This window comes from Drosophila subpulchrella, unplaced genomic scaffold, assembly GCF_014743375.2.
Source record: "Drosophila subpulchrella strain 33 F10 #4 breed RU33 unplaced genomic scaffold, RU_Dsub_v1.1 Primary Assembly Seq153, whole genome shotgun sequence".
Lineage (NCBI taxonomy): Eukaryota > Metazoa > Arthropoda > Insecta > Diptera > Drosophilidae > Drosophila > Drosophila subpulchrella.
This window is the reverse complement of record NW_023665492.1, coordinates 75,001-98,787: the sequence shown is the minus strand read 5'-3', so window position 1 is coordinate 98,787 and position 23,787 is coordinate 75,001. Positions and strand designations below refer to the sequence as shown.

General features: G+C 39.0%; 3 non-coding genes across 3 annotated transcripts; all 3 read left to right on the top strand.

Moving 5' to 3' along the window:
* Positions 1 to 12,205: 12,205 nt before the first annotated feature.
* On the top strand, positions 12,206 to 14,200 carry LOC119558976. The gene has a single exon (XR_005220562.1). It is a non-coding gene; the product is annotated as a small subunit ribosomal RNA (ribosomal RNA).
* A 659-nt stretch (positions 14,201 to 14,859) lies between these two features.
* On the top strand, positions 14,860 to 15,038 carry LOC119558970. Its single transcript, XR_005220556.1, has one exon. It is a non-coding gene; the product is annotated as a 5.8S ribosomal RNA (ribosomal RNA).
* Positions 15,039 to 15,439: 401 nt separating this feature from the next.
* LOC119558978 lies at positions 15,440 to 19,410 on the top strand. The gene has a single exon (XR_005220564.1). It is a non-coding gene; the product is annotated as a large subunit ribosomal RNA (ribosomal RNA).
* The last annotated feature ends 4,377 nt before the right edge of the window (positions 19,411 to 23,787 follow it).

The following is a 23,787-nucleotide window of genomic DNA, read 5'->3' as shown; positions in this document are numbered from 1 at the left end:
GGGTCAACGGCGGGAGTAACTATGACTCTCTTAAGGTAGCCAAATGCCTCGTCATCTAATTAGTGGACGCGCATGAATGGGATTAACGAGATTCCTACTGTCCCTATCTACACACTCTAATCTGGCAGTGTAAGTAATCGTACCTGTTTATTTTTGCTCGATTCGAAAATTCGTGTTTTTGCGTTTCCTCAAAAGTTACATTGGGCGGAAGTGGTATCAGACTCCGCGGTTTGGCTGCGCGGTCAAGTAGTGTTGCTCGCGTGATCATACACACGCCAGGAGCGGCGGAATACGCGTTTTCCTTTTGTGAACAATTGAAAGCATTTTTGGTAATTTATTTTGTTTTAAAAAATTTGAGTCGAGCTGAAAAGGCTACTGGACCTTAACAAAAATTGGGTGAGTGTATTTTTGAGTCCCATTTTTAACACCACCAAAGAGATGTCGGAGGGGGAGGATTCAATGAGCGAGGGCGAGATGCGCCTCGACGGTAAGCGCAGCCGAGGTAAGGTGCGAGACAACCCAAAAGCTAAGTTGATTGCGCTCGACGAGGAATCGTGGGCGAATATTGTTGAAACGGACAAGGACTGGGACGACCAACCAGAGGGTCGCCCTTCATCATCTGCATCGTCCGCGAAGGGAGCTAGGGCGAAGACTGTTACACCCGGCGGAGAAAAAAAGCGCTCCAAAGGCACGTCCTATGACGTCATCGATGGTGGCATCGCGCGCAAAAGAGGTGAAGACTATCAAGACCACCGCTGACCCCGTCGCTGCTGCCAGTGCTGACGTCGCTACTAGCGCTGACGCCGCTGCTGACGCCGCTACTTGCCGCCGCCGCTGGAGACGTCGTGAAGTATGACCACGCCATGGAGGTGGTGAGGGGTGGCCCCGGACGGATTTCCGCGGAAGTTGCGAAGATTCGCACCGAGCTTATACTCGACACCAGCGTTATCGTGAGGAGCTCCACCAGGGAGCTGCTACTCGTCGTGGCCAAATATGAGGCCCTTATTTCGGCGCTCACGCTGCGTAACGTGGTCCTGGAAGACCGATATCGGCAGTCCAAGAAGGCACCACCGCCGCCGCCGCCGCCGACTACCCAACCTGCTGCCCCGCGGATGCCCTCTGCATATGCCCTCTGCATATCCAAGCCTCCCGATGCCATCCGCCGTTCCGGGTCCCCGATGGCCGCGAAAACCGCGCGAGACCTGGTCGGGCCATTGTCCACAGTTCCGACCCGAAAATTTCGGGTAAGGAGCTGGCGGAAAAAGTCAGAAAGGAGATTGCTCCCTCGCTAGGAGTACGTCTGCATGAGGTGAGAGGGCTGGCGCGTGCGGTGCCATCATCCGCACCCCATCGTCCGGCGAGATACAAAAGGTGGTCGCCAACAAGAAGTTTGTAGAAGCTGGCCTAGAGGTGAAGCAAAGCCCAGCGCAAACGCCGAAATTGTGGTCAGCAACGTGGACACTGCGACGCCGCCGGATGAGTTTATGAGCGAGTTGTACAAAAAACAACTTCGCTGATAAGATGAGTCTGGAATTGTTCAAAAAGCAGGTTCGACTGGAGAAGTCGTGGTCGCAGGCGGACGGCGCCACAGTTAATGTGACGCTGGAAGTCAGCACCACGGCCCTCGACGTGCTCGATGGCGGAAAGGCCTACATTGGCTGGTTCGCCTATAATTGCCGGGCGTTGGAGCGCACATACGCGTGCCACAGATGCGTTGGATTTGACCACAAGATCAAGGACTGCCGGTATAAAGAGAATGTCTGCCGGCAGTGCGGACAGACTGGCCACAGTGCGCGCGCATGTCAGAACCCGGTGGACTGCCGGAATTGCCGTTTTAAGGGCTACCAGTCGGGGCACCACATGCTGTCCCCTGGATGTCCGGTATACGCGGCGGTGCTTGCAAGGGTGAACTCTAGACATTAATGTTTAGGTTCATCCAAGCTAACTGTGGTCGAGGCCGTTGCGCTGTCATCGAGCTTGCCAAGCAGATGAGAGATGCTGGCCACCTGTTCGCACTAGTCCAGGAGCCCTACGTGGACGCTGGCAAGCGACTCACTGGACTGCCTGGAGGAATGAGGATATTCGCCGATAGGAGGAAGAAAGCTGCCATCATCGTGGACGACCCATCTGCCATCTGCATGCCCATCGAGGCTTTGACGACGGACTACGGAGTGTGCGTGAGTGTCACAGGAAGATATGGCACAATCTTTCTGGCCTCCGTATACTGCCAGCATCTAGCTGCTCTGGAGCCCTACACTGACTACCTGGATACGGTTCTGCTATTAGCTAGCAGAACACCGACAATCCTCGGACTTGATGCTAACGCAGTCTCCCCTATGTGGTTCAGCAAATCCCCAGACAACTCTGGAGACCGCCTGAACCGCGAACGGGGGACAGCTCATGAACGAGTGGATAATCGCAAGCGGTGCCAGTGTACTGAATACGGCCAGCCAGGTGTTCACGTTCGATAATCACCGCTCTAGAAGTGATATCGACGTGACCTTCGCCAACGAAGCGGCGCGAGTATGGGCAACCTACGATTGGAGAGTTGACTTCTGGGAGCTGAGTGACCACAACATTATCACTGTTGAGGTTACTCCAGATCCGAGCAGTACCGTTGAGAGCCTAGCTCCGGTACCGCAATGGAAGCTCTCCAATGCAAGTTGGCGAAGATTCAGTGTAGAGTTAAGGAGTGCAGCACAGAGTCTCGAGGAACTGGAGGAATCGCCGTTGGACGACCATGTGTCTGCCCTTCGCTCCATCGTACACGATGTGTGCGACAGGGTGATAGGGCGCAGGATACCTGCAGCGAGGGGAAACGTAATATGGTGGAATCCTGAGCTGAGTACCAAGCGCCAAGAGGTCCGGAGACTGAGGCGTAGGCTGCAGGCAGCTCGCCGGAGTGGCACCGACGATGCTGAGCAACTTGCCGCTGGACTGAGATTTGCCTCAGGCCAGTACAAGAAGCTTATCTTGACGACAAAGGAGCAAAACTGGCGGGACTTCGTGGGACGGCACAAGGATGATCCATGGGGGCACGTATACCGAATATGCCGAGGCCGGAAGAAGACAGCCGATCTCGGATGTCTCCGGTCGAACGGCGCGCTTTCCGTAACTTGGCACGACTGCGCAAGTGTGCTCCTCCGCAACTTTTTCCCTGCTGCGGAGTCGACGACACGAGAAGACATACCCCCTGGTGCCCCACCGATCCTCGAAGCCTTCGAGGTGGCAACCAGCGTCGCGAGGCTGAGAAGTCGGCGATCGCCGGGTATGGATGGCATCACGGGCGGTATTGTCAAGGAGGTATGGCGTGCCATCCCTCAGCACCTGACGAAGCTGTACTCTCGGTGCATCTCGGAAGGATACTTTCCGGCCGAGTGGAAGCACCCGAGAGTGATACCGCTGGTAAAGGGGCCAGATAAGGACAGGAGCGATCCTGCCTCTTATCGCGGCATATGCCTTTTGCCAGTGTTCGGAAAGGCGCTTGAGGGAATCATGGTGAATCGGCTGAAGGATGTGCTACCGGATGGCTGCAGATGGCAATTCGGATTCAGGCCTGGACGCTGCGTGGAGGATGCGTGGATGCACGCCAAAAACACCGTCGCCAACAGTCGCGAGAGGAGGGTCCTTGGAATCTTTGTCGATTTCAAGGGAGCCTTCGACAACGTGGAGTGGAGTGCGGTGCTGGATCGGCTTGTCGACGTAGGCTGTCGAGAAATCGACTTGTGGAAAAGTTATTTTTCCGGCCGTAGCGCAAGCATCATCAGCAGGTATGAAGCAGCCACAGTTGCGGTTACACGGGGCTGCCCGCAAGGGTCCGTCAGTGGTCCATTTATTTGGAATTTACTGATGGATGTGCTGCTTCAGCGCTTGGAGCCACATTGTGCTCTGAGCGCGTTTGCAGATGATCTTCTGCTTTTCGTCGACGGGAATTCCCGTGCCGATCTGGAGCGGAAGGGCGAGCAGTTGATGGACATCGTGGGAGCCTGGGGAGCTGAGGTTGGAGTGAGTGTGTCAACCAGCAAGACGGCAATAATGTTGCTGAAAGGACAGCTTTCACGCACGAGGAGACCGACGGTACGGTTTGCTGGAGCAAGCCTGCCTTACGTCACCAAATGCCGGTACCTTGGCATCTTAGTCGGCGAGCGGTTGAGTTTTCTCCCGCATATCTCTGCTCTCAGAGATCGGCTGGCTGGAGTTGCCGGAGGACTAGCGCGGGTGCTTCGAGTCGATTGGGGGCTCAGCTCCCGTGCTAAGAGGACGATTTACAGCGGACTCATGGTCCCCTGTGCACTCTTTGGTGCCTCGGTCTGGTACAAGGCGGCGAGTAGGGGCAAGTCCCTTATACTCCTCACCTCGTGCCAGAGGTCCATCCTTTTAGGATGCCTACCGGTATGCCGCACAGTGTCCACGGTGGCACTGCAGGTGCTTGCTGGTGCTCCTCCAATGGATCTGGATGCTCACAGGATCGCCGTGAAGTTCAAGCTGAGGAAGGATGTCCCCCTGGATGAGAGCGACTGGCTCCACGGACAGGACCTGTCCGTGTTGGACTGGAAAGCTAAGATGGCGCTGCTAGACGAACGTCTGCTAAATGAGTGGCAACTCAGATGGGATCGCGCGGAACACGGCTCCGTGACTCGCGAGTTTTTCCCAGAGGCAGCGTTCGTCTACAAGAGGAAAGACTTTGTCTTTACCCTCAAAGCCGGATTCTTGCTGACAGGACACGGGTCGATGAACGCATTTCTGCAAGGCAGGACCCTCAGCACCACGACCGCATGCTCATGTGGCGTGGCAAGAGAGGACTGGCGCCACATACTGTGTGAATGCCGCCTGTACAACGATTTGCGGGACCTGGATGCCCTTGGAGTCGTTCGAGACCAGGGAAGATGGATCGTCGCGGGAGTAGTCGAGACCCCAGAACGGATGCGTCTCCTAGGAGTCTTTGCCGATGCTGCCTTCTCGAGGCGAAGGATGGATGCGACGAGGGAGGAACCACAGGCGCCGGGACGTTAGTCCCACACCTCTTTTGCCGTGTGGTAGCGGCGAAGAATACTGCCACAGCCTGCCATAGCTTGTCGTAGGAGGCGACTAATATGGCAATGGTTGCCCCATCCGAGCTTGTCGGAGCTGAAGGGGTGAGGCTCACCGAGCCTGTAATTTCGGTACCACGGGTTGAGCAGCTCCAAGGCTGCTCATTGAGGTTGGCCCCCTTGTGGGAGTATCGTGGTGGCTGTGGTTGACACCTATATCGCGGGTAGAGTCCTCGGGCTCGACGTGGATGTTGCGTTATACAACTCGGGTGCTGTGACCCACAGAACAGTAGAGATTTTAGATAGATCTCGCCCCTACGCAAGGGGGAGTGCTTGCCCGACAAGTAAGTACTCGAATTGCTACTGGGGTGGATGCTATGTACATAGCTATAGCTTCTAGTCCGGGGCGTTGGTCTGGCGCTTAACCTAGACCCGTGCATTATATACTCACTTGTGGGTATATTAGAATGCCGTGGTTGTAATCCCTTCATTGTGGAACACGCCACGTAAAACAAGTTCGGAGGGATCCGAGACACACCTGTCCCTATCTACTATCTAGCGAAACCACAGCCAAGGGAACGGGCTTGGAATAATTAGCGGGGAAAGAAGACCCTTTTGAGCTTGACTCTAATCTGGCAGTGTAAGGAGACATAAGAGGTGTAGAATAAGTGGGAGATATTAGACTTCGGTTTGGTATCGCCAATGAAATACCACTACTCTTATTGTTTCCTTACTTACTTGATTAAATGGAACGTGTATCATTTCCTAGCCATTATACGGATATATTTATTATATCTTATGGTATTGGGTTTTGATGCAAGCTTCTTGATCAAAGTATCACGAGTTTGTTATATAATCGCAAACAAATTCTTTAATAAAACGGTGCATTTATGTATTTTTGATTTGAAAATTTGGTATAACTCCAATTACTCAGGTATGATCCAATTCAAGGACATTGCCAGGTAGGGAGTTTGACTGGGGCGGTACATCTCTCAAATAATAACGGAGGTGTCCCAAGGCCAGCTCAGTGCGGACAGAAACCACACATAGAGCAAAAGGGCAAATGCTGACTTGATCTCGGTGTTCAGTACACACAGGGACAGCAAAAGCTCGGCCTATCGATCCTTTTGGTTTAAAGAGTTTTTAACAAGAGGTGTCAGAAAAGTTACCATAGGGATAACTGGCTTGTGGCGGCCAAGCGTTCATAGCGACGTCGCTTTTTGATCCTTCGATGTCGGCTCTTCCTATCATTGTGAAGCAAAATTCACCAAGCGTTGGATTGTTCACCCATGCAAGGGAACGTGAGCTGGGTTTAGACCGTCGTGAGACAGGTTAGTTTTACCCTACTAATGACAAAACGTTGTTGCGACAGCATTCCTGCGTAGTACGAGAGGAACCGCAGGTACGGACCAATGGCACAATACTTGTTCGAGCGAACAGTGGTATGACGCTACGTCCGTTGGATTATGCCTGAACGCCTCTAAGGTCGTATCCGTGCTGGACTGCAATGATAAATAAGGGGCAATTTGCATTGTATGGCTTCTAAACCATTTAAAGTTTATAATTTACTTTATAAACGACAATGGATGTGATGCCAATGTAATTTGTAACATAGTAAATTGGGAGGATCTTTGATCACCTGATGCCGCGCTAGTTACATATAAAAGCATTATTTAATACAATGACAAAGCCTAGAATCAATTGTAAACGACTTTTGTAACAGGCAAGGTGTTGTAAGTGGTTGAGCAGCTGCCATACTGCGATCCACTGAAGCTTATCCTTTGCTTGATGATTCGATAATAAAGATGTTGCAAGCGGGCATAATCATTATGCTTGCTTGCAGCATCGCACGCCACTTTGTTTGTGGTGTGTAAGGTAGGGAAGAAGAAATATAAAAGACCTAAATTGGAAACATCAATATATAAGTAAATATTGAACAAACAAAATGTATCGTCATCTTATTAGTGACGCGATGATAAAGTGGCAAACATATTCCATGTATAAATATTCCTATGGTATTAAAATTCAAGTAAAGAGGACATATATAAAAGTTTGTATATATGGTTCATTCAATGGTAGCAGCGGTTGGTTGGTTGGTGTCTGCTCCTCTTATTGTTCAAAACTTATGTTATGGTAGCAAGTCTATATCGTCATATTATTAGTGACGCGAAAAAGTAGTGGCAAAACATATTCCATGTATAAATAAATATTCCTATGGTATTGAAATTCAAGTAAAGAGGCCATTCAAGTAAAGAGGACTTATATAAATATAAGTATATATAATGGTAGCAGCGCGGTTGGTTGGTTGGTGTGTCTGCTCCTCTTATTGTTCAAAACTTATGTTATGGTAGCAAGACTGTATCGTCATATTATTAGTGACGCGAAAAAGTAGTGGCAAAACATATTCCATGTATAAATATTCCTATGGTATTGAAATTCAACTAAAGAGGACATATAAAATTACTATCAATGGTAGCAGTGGTTGGTTGGTTGGTGGTTGGTTGGCGGCTGCTCCTATTATTGTTCAAGACTTATGTTATGGTAGCAAGTCTGTATCGTCATATTAATTATTAGTGACGCGAAAAAGTAGTGGAAATCATATTCCATGTATAAATAGATTCCTATGGTAATGAAATTTTCAAGTAAAGAGAGGACCATTCAAGTAAGAGGACATATAAAAAGTAAGTATATGTTCCTCCAATGGTAGCAGTGGTTGGTTGGTTGGCGGCTGATCCTCTTATTGTTCAAAACTTATTTTATCAATATGAGTTTGGCAATACAATAAAGAAGACCAATCTAATCCATATAAAACTAAATGTATTATATGGATATGCTTAGGAAACCCATATATTCATAAAAAAAAATTATGTATAGAAAATTATACATATATCTTTTATATAAATGAATCGTATGGATATCGCCTTATGGTAGGTATAATAACTTTTTAAGGCATAATAATGTATAATATAGAAAATATACATTGAAATATAAATGCATTTTTATAGATATGGCGGCATATAAGTGCCATATACACAAGAATAAATAATAGAATTTACCAATATATAATTAAAATGAGATATATAAACCTAGTGAGGGGCTGCACTAGTATATGAATCGTATGGATATGGCTTATAGGTATAATACCTATAAGGCATAATAATGTATAATATAATAAATATAAATTAAGATATGAATGAATTATATAAATATGGCATAGAAATGCCATATACATACATAAGAATAAATGGTAGAATTTACCCATATATCACTGAAACACGATATATAAACCTAATGATAGCTGGCACTAGTACTGTAAACATGCACGCAATAGTGCGTGGGGTAAAAAACTACTATAGGGAGGTGGTCGTTGGCGGGCCCCTCCTCGTATTGGTCAAAACTTATGTTATGCATATGAATTTGTCAATACTATATAGAACGCCAAGCATATCCATATAAACTATGGATATGCATAGAAATCCATACAAAAGTAAAAAAAAATTATGTATAGAAAAATATACATATATTTATATAAGTGAATCGTATGGATATGGCTTATAGGTATAATACCTATAAGGCATAATAATGTATAACAAGTAAATATACATTGAAATGTGAATGCATTGTATGGATATGGCATATAAATGCCATATATATAGAAATAAATTGTATATCAATGATATAACAATTATAAACCTAGTGAGGGGCGGCACTAGTGAATGAATCGTATGGATATGGCTTATAGGTATAATACCTATAAGGCATAATAATGTATAATATAATAAATATACATTAAGATATGAATGGATTGTATAAATATGGCATAGAAATGCCATATACATAAGAATAAATGGTAGAATTTACCCATATATCACTGAAACACGATATATAAACCTAGTGATAGCTGGCACTAGTACTGTAAACAGGCACGTAGTAGTGCGTGGGGTAAAAAACTACTATAGGGAGGTGGTCGTTGGCGGGCCCCTCCTCGTATTGGTCAAAACTTATGTTATGCATATGAATTTGTCAATACTATATAGAACGCCAAGCATATCCATATAAACTATGGATATGCATAGAAATCCATACAAAAGTAAAAAAAAATTATGTATAGAAAAATATACATATATTTATATAAGTGAATCGTATGGATATGGCTTATAGGTATAATACCTATAAGGCATAATAATGTATAACAAGTAAATATACATTGAAATGTGAATGCATTGTATGGATATGGCATATAAATGCCATATATATAGAAATAAATTGTATATCAATGATATAACAATTATAAACCTAGTGAGGGGCGGCACTAGTGAATGAATCGTATGGATATGGCTTATAGGTATAATACCTATAAGGCATAATAATGTATAATATAATAAATATACATTAAGATATGAATGGATTGTATAAATATGGCATAGAAATGCCATATACATAAGAATAAATGGTAGAATTTACCCATATATCACTGAAACACGATATATAAACCTAGTGATAGCTGGCACTAGTACTGTAAACAGGCACGTAGTAGTGCGTGGGGTAAAAAACTACTATAGGGAGGTGGTCGTTGGCGGGCCCCTCCTCGTATTGGTCAAAACTTATGTTATGCATATGAATTTGTCAATACTATATAGAACGCCAAGCATATCCATATAAACTATGGATATGCATAGAAATCCATACAAAAGTAAAAAAAAATTATGTATAGAAAAATATACATATATTTATATAAGTGAATCGTATGGATATGGCTTATAGGTATAATACCTATAAGGCATAATAATGTATAACAAGTAAATATACATTGAAATGTGAATGCATTGTATGGATATGGCATATAAATGCCATATATATAGAAATAAATTGTATATCAATGATATAACAATTATAAACCTAGTGAGGGGCGGCACTAGTGAATGAATCGTATGGATATGGCTTATAGGTATAATACCTATAAGGCATAATAATGTATAATATAATAAATATACATTAAGATATGAATGGATTGTATAAATATGGCATAGAAATGCCATATACATAAGAATAAATGGTAGAATTTACCCATATATCACTGAAACACGATATATAAACCTAGTGATAGCTGGCACTAGTACTGTAAACAGGCACGCAGTAGTGCGTGGGGTAAAAAACTACTATAGGGAGGTGGTCGTTGGCGGGCCCCTCCTCGTATTGGTCAAAACTTATGTTATGCATATGAATTTGTCAATACTATATAGAACGCCAAGCATATCCATATAAACTATGGATATGCATAGAAATCCATACAAAAGTAAAAAAAAATTATGTATAGAAAAATATACATATATTTATATAAGTGAATCGTATGGATATGGCTTATAGGTATAATACCTATAAGGCATAATAATGTATAACAAGTAAATATACATTGAAATGTGAATGCATTGTATGGATATGGCATATAAATGCCATATATATAGAAATAAATTGTATATCAATGATATAAAAATTATAAACCTAGTGAGGGGCGGCACTAGTGAATGAATCGTATGGATATGGCTTATAGGTATAATACCTATAAGGCATAATAATGTATAATATAATAAATATACATTAAGATATGAATGGATTGTATAAATATGGCATAGAAATGCCATATACATAAGAATAAATGGTAGAATTTACCCATATATCACTGAAACACGATATATAAACCTAGTGATAGCTGGCACTAGTACTGTAAACAGGCACGCAGTAGTGCGTGGGGTAAAAAACTACTATAGGGAGGTGGTCGTTGGCGGGCCCCTCCTCGTATTGGTCAAAACTTATGTTATGCGTAAACATATGATTTTGTCAATACTATAAAGAAAACTTGTTTTGTACATACAAAACTAAATGAATTATATGGATATTGAAAAATAAATGGCATTATATCCATATAATGAAAATATACTTGTATTCTCTTATTATAAGAGAGAATACCGTATAGTTGGTTGGCAAAGACAATTGAAAATACCCGAATTGCAGATGATGGGTTCAAAAACTACTATAGGGTGGTGTAGCAAATAATATGAAGATGATATATCCATATAATGGATATTCACTAGTATTCTCTTATTATAATAGAGAATACCATATAAATGGTTGGCAAAGACAATTGAAAATACCCGAATTGAAGTTGACGGGTTCAAAAACTATTATAGGGTGATGTAGCAAATAAAATAATGAAGATATATCCATATAATGGAATTATATGTGTATTCTCTTATTATATGAGAGAGTACCAAACGGTTGATTGGCAAAGACAATTGAAAATACCCGAATTAAAGATATTGGGTCCAAAAACTACTATAGGATGGTCAATGGGCCGGCCATCTACTATTGACGTGACAAAATACTGTCTGTCGGTAGAGAAGATATTAATCCGTCAAATTTGTTTCTTTATTCATTTATGAATATGAGACTTGGCTCCACGGTTAATATTTTAAGCCCAAAGATAATAATGTTGAAACAAAGGCCAAGGTTTCTATTATACATAGAATAACAAATTGTTTCCGAACTTTATCGTTAATCCAAATAAATAATTACAATTGAGGCAGGCTAATAATGATATATATTTTGTATTGATAATCTTGATATATATGTATATTGGTCTGCCATTATCACATACTGAGTTATGTGATAATTCCCTGCGGGGATAAATTAAAAGAGGTGTCCCTATATTAAAAGAAAATAATATATATATATATTATTTCTTCTAACGTACATATCATATATGCGCTCGGTTTTATATTATATATTACCAAAGAGTCTTATATGAATATATACAGATAAATTTTAAATTTATCATCAAAATACAAATGATTTAATTCAATATTTTATATTGGTTAAACAAAAATTGTACATGTGTGGATACAATAATGACGTATGTCGAACAAAAAAGATATTTTAGAATGAAATATGCAAATATAAAGAAAATTATTACGTATTACGAAAAAAAAATATTGTGTTTTTAACATCAATAATTAAAAAACTTGTTATTATTAGTGGCGGAACAAGTATATATTGTGAAAACAACAAACGTATACGAATGCTATATAAAAATGGCCGTATTCGATAGAAAACAATCTATAAAATTTATATTGCTAATTTCTATTCAAAAATATGAATGAAATATGAATAAAAACATTATTCTGGTTGATCCTGCCAGTAGTTATATGCTTGTCTCAAAGATTAAGCCATGCATGTCTAAGTACACACGAATTAAAAGTGAAACCGCAAAAGGCTCATTATATCAGTTATGGTTCCTTAGATCGTTAACAGTTACTTGGATAACTGTGGTAATTCTAGAGCTAATACATGCAATTAAAACATGAACCTTATGGGACATGTGCTTTTATTAGGCTAAAACCAAGCGATCGCAAGATCGTTATATTGGTTGAACTCTAGATAACATGCAGATCGTATGGTCTTGTACCGACGACAGATCTTTCAAATGTCTGCCCTATCAACTTTTGATGGTAGTATCTAGGACTACCATGGTTGCAACGGGTAACGGGGAATCAGGGTTCGATTCCGGAGAGGGAGCCTGAGAAACGGCTACCACATCTAAGGAAGGCAGCAGGCGCGTAAATTACCCACTCCCAGCTCGGGGAGGTAGTGACGAAAAATAACAATACAGGACTCATATCCGAGGCCCTGTAATTGGAATGAGTACACTTTAAATCCTTTAACAAGGACCAATTGGAGGGCAAGTCTGGTGCCAGCAGCCGCGGTAATTCCAGCTCCAATAGCGTATATTAAAGTTGTTGCGGTTAAAACGTTCGTAGTTGAACTTGTGCTTCATACGGGTAGTACAACTTACAATTGTGGTTAGTACTATACCTTTATGTATGTAAGCGTATTACCGGTGGAGTTCTTACATGTGCTTAGATACTTGTATTTTTTCATATGTTCCTCCTATTTAAAAACCTGCATTAGTGCTCTTAAACGAGTGTTATTGTGGGCCGGTACAATTACTTTGAACAAATTAGAGTGCTTAAAGCAGGCTTCAAATGCCTGAATATTCTGTGCATGGGATAATGAAATAAGACCTCTGTTCTGCTTTCATTGGTTTTCAGATCAAGAGGTAATGATTAATAGAAGCAGTTTGGGGGCATTAGTATTACGACGCGAGAGGTGAAATTCTTGGACCGTCGTAAGACTAACTTAAGCGAAAGCATTTGCCAAAGATGTTTTCATTAATCAAGAACGAAAGTTAGAGGTTCGAAGGCGATCAGATACCGCCCTAGTTCTAACCATAAACGATGCCAGCTAGCAATTGGGTGTAGCTACTTTTATGGCTCTCTCAGTCGCTTCCCGGGAAACCAAAGCTTTTGGGCTCCGGGGGAAGTATGGTTGCAAAGCTGAAACTTAAAGGAATTGACGGAAGGGCACCACCAGGAGTGGAGCCTGCGGCTTAATTTGACTCAACACGGGAAAACTTACCAGGTCCGAACATAAGTGTGTAAGACAGATTGATAGCTCTTTCTCGAATCTATGGGTGGTGGTGCATGGCCGTTCTTAGTTCGTGGAGTGATTTGTCTGGTTAATTCCGATAACGAACGAGACTCAAATATATTAAATAGATATCTTCAGGATTATGGTGTTGAAGCTTATATAGCCTTCATTCATGGTGGCAGTAAAATGTTTATTGTGTTTGAATGTGTTTATATAAGTGGAGCCGTACCTGTTGGTTTGTCCCATTATAAGGACACTAGCTTCTTAAATGGACAAATTGCGTCTAGCAATAATGAGATTGAGCAATAACAGGTCTGTGATGCCCTTAGATGTCCTGGGCTGCACGCGCGCTACAATGAAAGTATCAACGTGTATTTCCTAGACCGAGAGGTCCGGGTAAACCGCTGAACCACTTTCATGCTTGGGATTGTGAACTGAAACTGTTCACATGAACTTGGAATTCCCAGTAAGTGTGAGTCATTAACTCGCATTGATTACGTCCCTGCCCTTTGTACACACCGCCCGTCGCTACTACCGATTGAATTATTTAGTGAGGTCTCCGGACGTGATCACTGTGACGCCTTGTGTGTTACGGTTGTTTCGCAAAAGTTGACCGAACTTGATTATTTAGAGGAAGTAAAAGTCGTAACAAGGTTTCCGTAGGTGAACCTGCGGAAGGATCATTATTGTTTAATATCCTTACCGTTAATAAAAAAATTTGTTTTTATTATAATAATATAATATATTATAGTAATACAAATAAAATATAAATTGCCAAAAATATGATCTTTTATAGATCAAATATAAAATTTCGAACAAGCAAATCGAAATAATAATTGTAATAATAAATATATTATTGCATTAAATAAGAGATAAATAAATAAGCAAAAGCAAACAAATAACAAATTCGAACAAGCAAATCGAAATTATTAAATTTATTTAATATTATTATTATATTGTATATTAAATGCAATTAATTAATAAAACACTGTGTGTATATGGACCATAATATACACGCGTTGCGATATGTATTGTTCATCTCAGTTATGCGCATACATTGGATAATGCAACAACCTAAAATGTACAATGTTGTACCTGATTATTACAGGTTAATGTTTTATATAAATTTCAATATATATCGCTAAAAAAAAGTATTAATACCGTAAATGCCATTTAAAAAATACTTGATATATTATTGGTTATATGAAACTAAGACATTTCGCAGCATTCGTTTTAGGTATAAAAATCAATTTATTGAAGGAATTGATATATGCCAGTAAAATGGTGTATTTTTAATTTCTTTCAATAAAAACATATATGACAAAATTACCAAACCAATATATAAAACTCTAAGCGGTGGATCACTCGGCTCATGGGTCGATGAAGAACGCAGCAAACTGTGCGTCATCGTGTGAACTGCAGGACACATGAACATCGACATTTTGAACGCATATCGCAGTCCATGCTGTTATGTACTTTAATTAATTTTATAGTGCTGCTTGGACTACATATGGTTGAGGGTTGTAAGACTATGCTAATTAAGTTGTTTATATAAATTTTATAATGAAATTTTATAAGCATATGGTATATTATTGGATAATAATAATTTAATTATTATATTATTCATAATATTAACAAATATATGAAAAACATTATCTCACATTAGTAAATAATTTGAATGTGAAAAACGAAGAGAAATATTTTCTTTTTCAATCAAATAATACTGAGAAATGTCTAGCATAAAAAATTTATCTAGAATTGTCTCTTATTAAAGATTAGTAAATAGAAAGCCGTTGACAATATTATTATTCTTCGTTGATTCGTTAGACCAAACAAATGCCATACAAATATATAAAATATATAACGAATTTAATAAAATGTTTTATCATTATATATAAAGAATTAATTGCAAAAAAAGTTATACACAACCTCAACTCATATGGGACTACCCCCTGAATTTAAGCATATTAATTAGGGGAGGAAAAGAAACTAACCAGGATTTTCTTAGTAGCGGCGAGCGAAAAGAAATCAGTTCAGCACTAAGTCACTTTGTCTATATGGCAAATGTGAGATGCAGTGTATGGAGCGTCAATATTCTAGTATGAGAAATTAACGATTTAAGTCCTTCTTAAATGAGGCCATTTACCCATAGAGGGTGCCAGGCCCGTATAACGTTAATGATTACTAGATGATGTTTCCAAAGAGTCGTGTTGCTTGATAGTGCAGCACTAAGTGGGTGGTAAACTCCATCTAAAACTAAATATAACCATGAGACCGATAGTAAACAAGTACCGTGAGGGAAAGTTGAAAAGAACTCTGAATAGAGAGTTAAACAGTACGTGAAACTGCTTAGAGGTTAAGCCCGATGAACCTGAATATCCGTTATGGAAAATTCATCATTAAAATTGTAATATTTAAACAATATTATGATAATAGTGTGCATTTTTTCCATATAAGGACATTGTAATCTATTAGCATACAAAATTTATCATAAAATATAACTTATAGTTTATTCAAATTAATTTGCTTGCATTTTAACACAGAATAAATGTTATTAATTTGATAAAGTGCTGATAGATTTATATGAATACAGTGCGTTAATTTTTCGGAATTATATAATGGCATAATTATCATTGATTTTTGTGTTTATTATATGCACTTGTATGATTAACAATGCGAAAGATTCAGGATACCTTCGGGACCCGTCTTGAAACACGGACCAAGGAGTCTAACATATGTGCAAGTTATTGGGATATAAACCTAATAGCGTAATTAACTTGACTAATAATGGGATTAGTTTTTTAACTATTTATAGCTAATTAACACAATCCCGGGGCGTTCTATATAGTTATGTATAATGATATTTATATTATTTATGCCTCTAACTGGAACGTACCTTGAGCATATATGCTGTGACCCGAAAGATGGTGAACTATACTTGATCAGGTTGAAGTCAGGGGAAACCCTGATGGAAGACCGAAACAGTTCTGACGTGCAAATCGATTGTCAGAATTGAGTATAGGGGCGAAAGACCAATCGAACCATCTAGTAGCTGGTTCCTTCCGAAGTTTCCCTCAGGATAGCTGGTGCATTTTAATGTTATATAAAATAATCTTATCTGGTAAAGCGAATGATTAGAGGCCTTAGGGTCGAAACGATCTTAACCTATTCTCAAACTTTAAATGGGTAAGAACCTTAACTTTCTTGATATGAAGTTCAAGGTTATGATATAATGTGCCCAGTGGGCCACTTTTGGTAAGCAGAACTGGCGCTGTGGGATGAACCAAACGTAATGTTACGGTGCCCAAATTAACAACTCATGCAGATACCATGAAAGGCGTTGGTTGCTTAAAACAGCAGGACGGTGATCATGGAAGTCGAAATCCGCTAAGGAGTGTGTAACAACTCACCTGCCGAAGCAACTAGCCCTTAAAATGGATGGCGCTTAAGTTGTATACCTATACATTACCGCTAAAGTAGATGATTTATATTACTTGTGATATAAATTTTGAAACTTTAGTGAGTAGGAAGGTACAATGGTATGCGTAGAAGTGTTTGGCGTAAGCCTGCATGGAGCTGCCATTGGTACAGATCTTGGTGGTAGTAGCAAATAATCGAATGAGACCTTGGAGGACTGAAGTGGAGAAGGGTTTCGTGTGAACAGTGGTTGATCACGAGTTAGTCGGTCCTAAGTTCAAGGCGAAAGCCGAAAATTTTCAAGTAAAACACAAATGCCATACAAATATAATTATATTATATAAATCAAGCTAATTAATATACTTGAATAATTTTGAACGAAAGGGAATACGGTTCCAATTCCGTAACCTGTTGAGTATCCGTTTGTTATTAAATATGGGCCTCGTGCTCATCCTGGCAACAGGAACGACCATAAAGAAGCCGTCGAGAGATATCGGAAGAGTTTTCTTTTCTGTTTTATAGCCGTACTACCATGGAAGTCTTTCGCAGAGAGATATGGTAGATGGGCTAGAAGAGCATGACATATACTGTTGTGTCGATATTTTCTCCTCGGACCTTGAAAATTTATGGTGGGGACACGCAAACTTCTCAACAGGCCGTACCAATATCCGCAGCTGGTCTCCAAGGTGAAGAGTCTCTAGTCGATAGAATAATGTAGGTAAGGGAAGTCGGCAAATTAGATCCGTAACTTCGGGATAAGGATTGGCTCTGAAGATTGAGATAGTCGGGCTTGATTGGGAAACAATAACATGGTTTATGTGCTCGTTCTGGGTAAATAGAGTGTCTGGCATTTATGTTGGTCACTTGTTCCCCGGATAGTTTAGTTACGTAGCCAATTGTGGAACTTTCTTGCTAAAATTTTTAAGAATACTAATTGGGTTAAACCAATTAGTTCTTATTAATTATAACGATTATCAATTAACAATCAATTCAGAACTGGCACGGACTTGGGGAATCCGACTGTCTAATTAAAACAAAGCATTGTGATGGCCCTAGCGGGTGTTGACACAATGTGATTTCTGCCCAGTGCTCTGAATGTCAAAGTGAAGAAATTCAAGTAAGCGCGGGTCAACGGCGGGAGTAACTATGACTCTCTTAAGGTAGCCAAATGCCTCGTCATCTAATTAGTGACGCGCATGAATGGATTAACGAGATTCCTACTGTCCCTATCTACTATCTAGCGAAACCACAGCCAAGGGAACGGGCTTGGAATAATTAGCGGGGAAAGAAGACCCTTTTGAGCTTGACTCTAATCTGGCAGTGTAAGGAGACATAAGAGGTGTAGAATAAGTGGGAGATATTAGACTTCGGTTTGGTATCGCCAATGAAATACCACTACTCTTATTGTTTCCTTACTTACTTGATTAAATGGAACGTGTATCATTTCCTAGCCATTATACGGATATATTTATTATATCTTATGGTATTGGGTTTTGATGCAAGCTTCTTGATCAAAGTATCACGAGTTTGTTATATAATCGCAAACAAATTCTTTAATAAAACGGTGCATTTATGTATTTTTGATTTGAAAATTTGGTATAACTCCAATTACTCAGGTATGATCCAATTCAAGGACATTGCCAGGTAGGGAGTTTGACTGGGGCGGTACATCTCTCAAATAATAACGGAGGTGTCCCAAGGCCAGCTCAGTGCGGACAGAAACCACACATAGAGCAAAAGGGCAAATGCTGACTTGATCTCGGTGTTCAGTACACACAGGGACAGCAAAAGCTCGGCCTATCGATCCTTTTGGTTTAAAGAGTTTTTAACAAGAGGTGTCAGAAAAGTTACCATAGGGATAACTGGCTTGTGGCGGCCAAGCGTTCATAGCGACGTCGCTTTTTGATCCTTCGATGTCGGCTCTTCCTATCATTGTGAAGCAAAATTCACCAAGCGTTGGATTGTTCACCCATGCAAGGGAACGTGAGCTGGGTTTAGACCGTCGTGAGACAGGTTAGTTTTACCCTACTAATGACAAAACGTTGTTGCGACAGCATTCCTGCGTAGTACGAGAGGAACCGCAGGTACGGACCAATGGCACAATACTTGTTCGAGCGAACAGTGGTATGACGCTACGTCCGTTGGATTATGCCTGAACGCCTCTAAGGTCGTATCCGTGCTGGACTGCAATGATAAATAAGGGGCAATTTGCATTGTATGGCTTCTAAACCATTTAAAGTTTATAATTTACTTTATAAACGACAATGGATGTGATGCCAATGTAATTTGTAACATAGTAAATTGGGAGGATCTTTGATCACCTGATGCCGCGCTAGTTACATATAAAAGCATTATTTAATACAATGACAAAGCCTAGAATCAATTGTAAACGACTTTTGTAACAGGCAAGGTGTTGTAAGTGGTTGAGCAGCTGCCATACTGCGATCCACTGAAGCTTATCCTTTGCTTGATGATTCGATAATAAAGATGTTGCAAGCGGGCATAATCATTATGCTTGCTTGCAGCATCGCACGCCACTTTGTTTGTGGTGTGTAAGGTAGGGAAGAAGAAATATAAAAGACCTAAATTGGAAACATCAATATATAAGTAAATATTGAACAAACAAAATGTATCGTCATCTTATTAGTGACGCGATGATAAAGTGGCAAACATATTCCATGTATAAATATTCCTATGGTATTAAAATTCAAGTAAAGAGGACATATATAAAAGTTTGTATATATGGTTCATTCAATGGTAGCAGCGGTTGGTTGGTTGGTGTCTGCTCCTCTTATTGTTCAAAACTTATGTTATGGTAGCAAGTCTATATCGTCATATTATTAGTGACGCGAAAAAGTAGTGGCAAAACATATTCCATGTATAAATAAATATTCCTATGGTATTGAAATTCAAGTAAAGAGGCCATTCAAGTAAAGAGGACTTATATAAATATAAGTATATATAATGGTAGCAGCGCGGTTGGTTGGTTGGTGTGTCTGCTCCTCTTATTGTTCAAAACTTATGTTATGGTAGCAAGACTGTATCGTCATATTATTAGTGACGCGAAAAAGTAGTGGCAAAACATATTCCATGTATAAATATTCCTATGGTATTGAAATTCAACTAAAGAGGACATATAAAATTACTATCAATGGTAGCAGTGGTTGGTTGGTTGGTGGTTGGTTGGCGGCTGCTCCTATTATTGTTCAAGACTTATGTTATGGTAGCAAGTCTGTATCGTCATATTAATTATTAGTGACGCGAAAAAGTAGTGGAAATCATATTCCATGTATAAATAGATTCCTATGGTAATGAAATTTTCAAGTAAAGAGAGGACCATTCAAGTAAGAGGACATATAAAAAGTAAGTATATGTTCCTCCAATGGTAGCAGTGGTTGGTTGGTTGGCGGCTGATCCTCTTATTGTTCAAAACTTATTTTATCAATATGAGTTTGGCAATACAATAAAGAAGACCAATCTAATCCATATAAAACTAAATGTATTATATGGATATGCTTAGGAAACCCATATATTCATAAAAAAAAATTATGTATAGAAAATTATACATATATCTTTTATATAAATGAATCGTATGGATATCGCCTTATGGTAGGTATAATAACTTTTTAAGGCATAATAATGTATAATATAGAAAATATACATTGAAATATAAATGCATTTTTATAGATATGGCGGCATATAAGTGCCATATACACAAGAATAAATAATAGAATTTACCAATATATAATTAAAATGAGATATATAAACCTAGTGAGGGGCTGCACTAGTATATGAATCGTATGGATATGGCTTATAGGTATAATACCTATAAGGCATAATAATGTATAATATAATAAATATAAATTAAGATATGAATGAATTATATAAATATGGCATAGAAATGCCATATACATAAGAATAAATGGTAGAATTTACCCATATATCACTGAAACACGATATATAAACCTAATGATAGCTGGCACTAGTACTGTAAACATGCACGCAATAGTGCGTGGGGTAAAAAACTACTATAGGGAGGTGGTCGTTGGCGGGCCCCTCCTCGTATTGGTCAAAACTTATGTTATGCATATGAATTTGTCAATACTATATAGAACGCCAAGCATATCCATATAAACTATGGATATGCATAGAAATCCATACAAAATAAAAAAAAATTATGTATAGAAAAATATACATATATTTATATAAGTGAATCGTATGGATATGGCTTATAGGTATAATACCTATAAGGCATAATAATGTATAACAAGTAAATATACATTGAAATGTGAATGCATTGTATGGATATGGCATATAAATGCCATATATATAGAAATAAATTGTATATCAATGATATAACAATTATAAACCTAGTGAGGGGCGGCACTAGTGAATGAATCGTATGGATATGGCTTATAGGTATAATACCTATAAGGCATAATAATGTATAATATAATAAATATACATTAAGATATGAATGGATTGTATAAATATGGCATAGAAATGCCATATACATAAGAATAAATGGTAGAATTTACCCATATATCACTGAAACACGATATATAAACCTAGTGATAGCTGGCACTAGTACTGTAAACAGGCACGCAATAGTGCGTGGGGTAAAAAACTACTATAGGGAGGTGGTCGTTGGCGGGCCCCTCCTCGTATTGGTCAAAACTTATGTTATGCATATGAATTTGTCAATACTATATAGAACGCCAAGCATATCCATATAAACTATGGATATGCATAGAAATCCATACAAAAGTAAAAAAAAATTATGTATAGAAAAATATACATATATTTATATAAGTGAATCGTATGGATATGGCTTATAGGTATAATACCTATAAGGCATAATAATGTATAACAAGTAAATATACATTGAAATGTGAATGCATTGTATGGATATGGCATATAAATGCCATATATATAGAAATAAATTGTATATCAATGATATAACAATTATAAACCTAGTGAGGGGCGGCACTAGTGAATGAATCGTATGGATATGGCTTATAGGTATAATACCTATAAGGCATAATAATGTATAATATAATAAATATACATTAAGATATGAATGGATTGTATAAATATGGCATAGAAATGCCATATACATAAGAATAAATGGTAGAATTTACCCATATATCACTGAAACACGATATATAAACCTAGTGATAGCTGGCACTAGTACTGTAAACAGGCACGCAATAGTGCGTGGGGTAAAAAACTACTATAGGGAGGTGGTCGTTGGCGGGCCCCTCCTCGTATTGGTCAAAACTTATGTTATGCATATGAATTTGTCAATACTATATAGAACGCCAAGCATATCCATATAAACTATGGATATGCATAGAAATCCATACAAAAGTAAAAAAAAATTATGTATAGAAAAATATACATATATTTATATAAGTGAATCGTATGGATATGGCTTATAGGTATAATACCTATAAGGCATAATAATGTATAACAAGTAAATATACATTGAAATGTGAATGCATTGTATGGATATGGCATATAAATGCCATATATATAGAAATAAATTGTATATCAATGATATAACAATTATAAACCTAGTGAGGGGCGGCACTAGTGAATGAATCGTATGGATATGGCTTATAGGTATAATACCTATAAGGCATAATAATGTATAATATAATAAATATACATTAAGATATGAATGGATTGTATAAATATGGCATAGAAATGCCATATACATAAGAATAAATGGTAGAATTTACCCATATATCACTGAAACACGATATATAAACCTAGTGATAGCTGGCACTAGTACTGTAAACAGGCACGCAATAGTGCGTGGGGTAAAAAACTACTATAGGGAGGTGGTCGTTGGCGGGCCCCTCCTCGTATTGGTCAAAACTTATGTTATGCATATGAATTTGTCAATACTATATAGAACGCCAAGCATATCCATATAAACTATGGATATGCATAGAAATCCATACAAAAGTAAAAAAAAATTATGTATAGAAAAATATACATATATTTATATAAGTGAATCGTATGGATATGGCTTATAGGTATAATACCTATAAGGCATAATAATGTATAACAAGTAAATATACATTGAAATGTGAATGCATTGTATGGATATGGCATATAAATGCCATATATATAGAAATAAATTGTATATCAATGATATAACAATTATAAACCTAGTGAGGGGCGGCACTAGTGAATGAATCGTATGGATATGGCTTATAGGTATAATACCTATAAGGCATAATAATGTATAATATAATAAATATACATTAAGATATGAATGGATTGTATAAATATGGCATAGAAATGCCATATACATAAGAATAAATGGTAGAATTTACCCATATATCACTGAAACATGATATATAAACCTAGTGATAGCTGGCACTAGTACTGTAAACAGGCACGCAGTAGTGCGTGGGGTAAAAAACTACTATAGGGAGGTGGTCGTTGGCGGGCCCCTCCTCGTATTGGTCAAAACTTATGTTATGCGTAAACATATGATTTTGTCAATACTATAAAGAAAACTTGTTTTGTACATACAAAACTAAATGAATTATATGGATATTGAAAAATAAATGGCATTATATCCATATAATGAAAATATACTTGTATTCTCTTATTATAAGAGAGAATACCGTATAGTTGGTTGGCAAAGACAATTGAAAATACCCGAATTGCAGATGATGGGTTCAAAAACTACTATAGGGTGGTGTAGCAAATAATATGAAGATGATATATCCATATAATGGATATACACTAGTATTCTCTTATTATAATAGAGAATACCATATAAATGGTTGGCAAAGACAATTGAAAATACCCGAATTGAAGTTGACGGGTTCAAAAA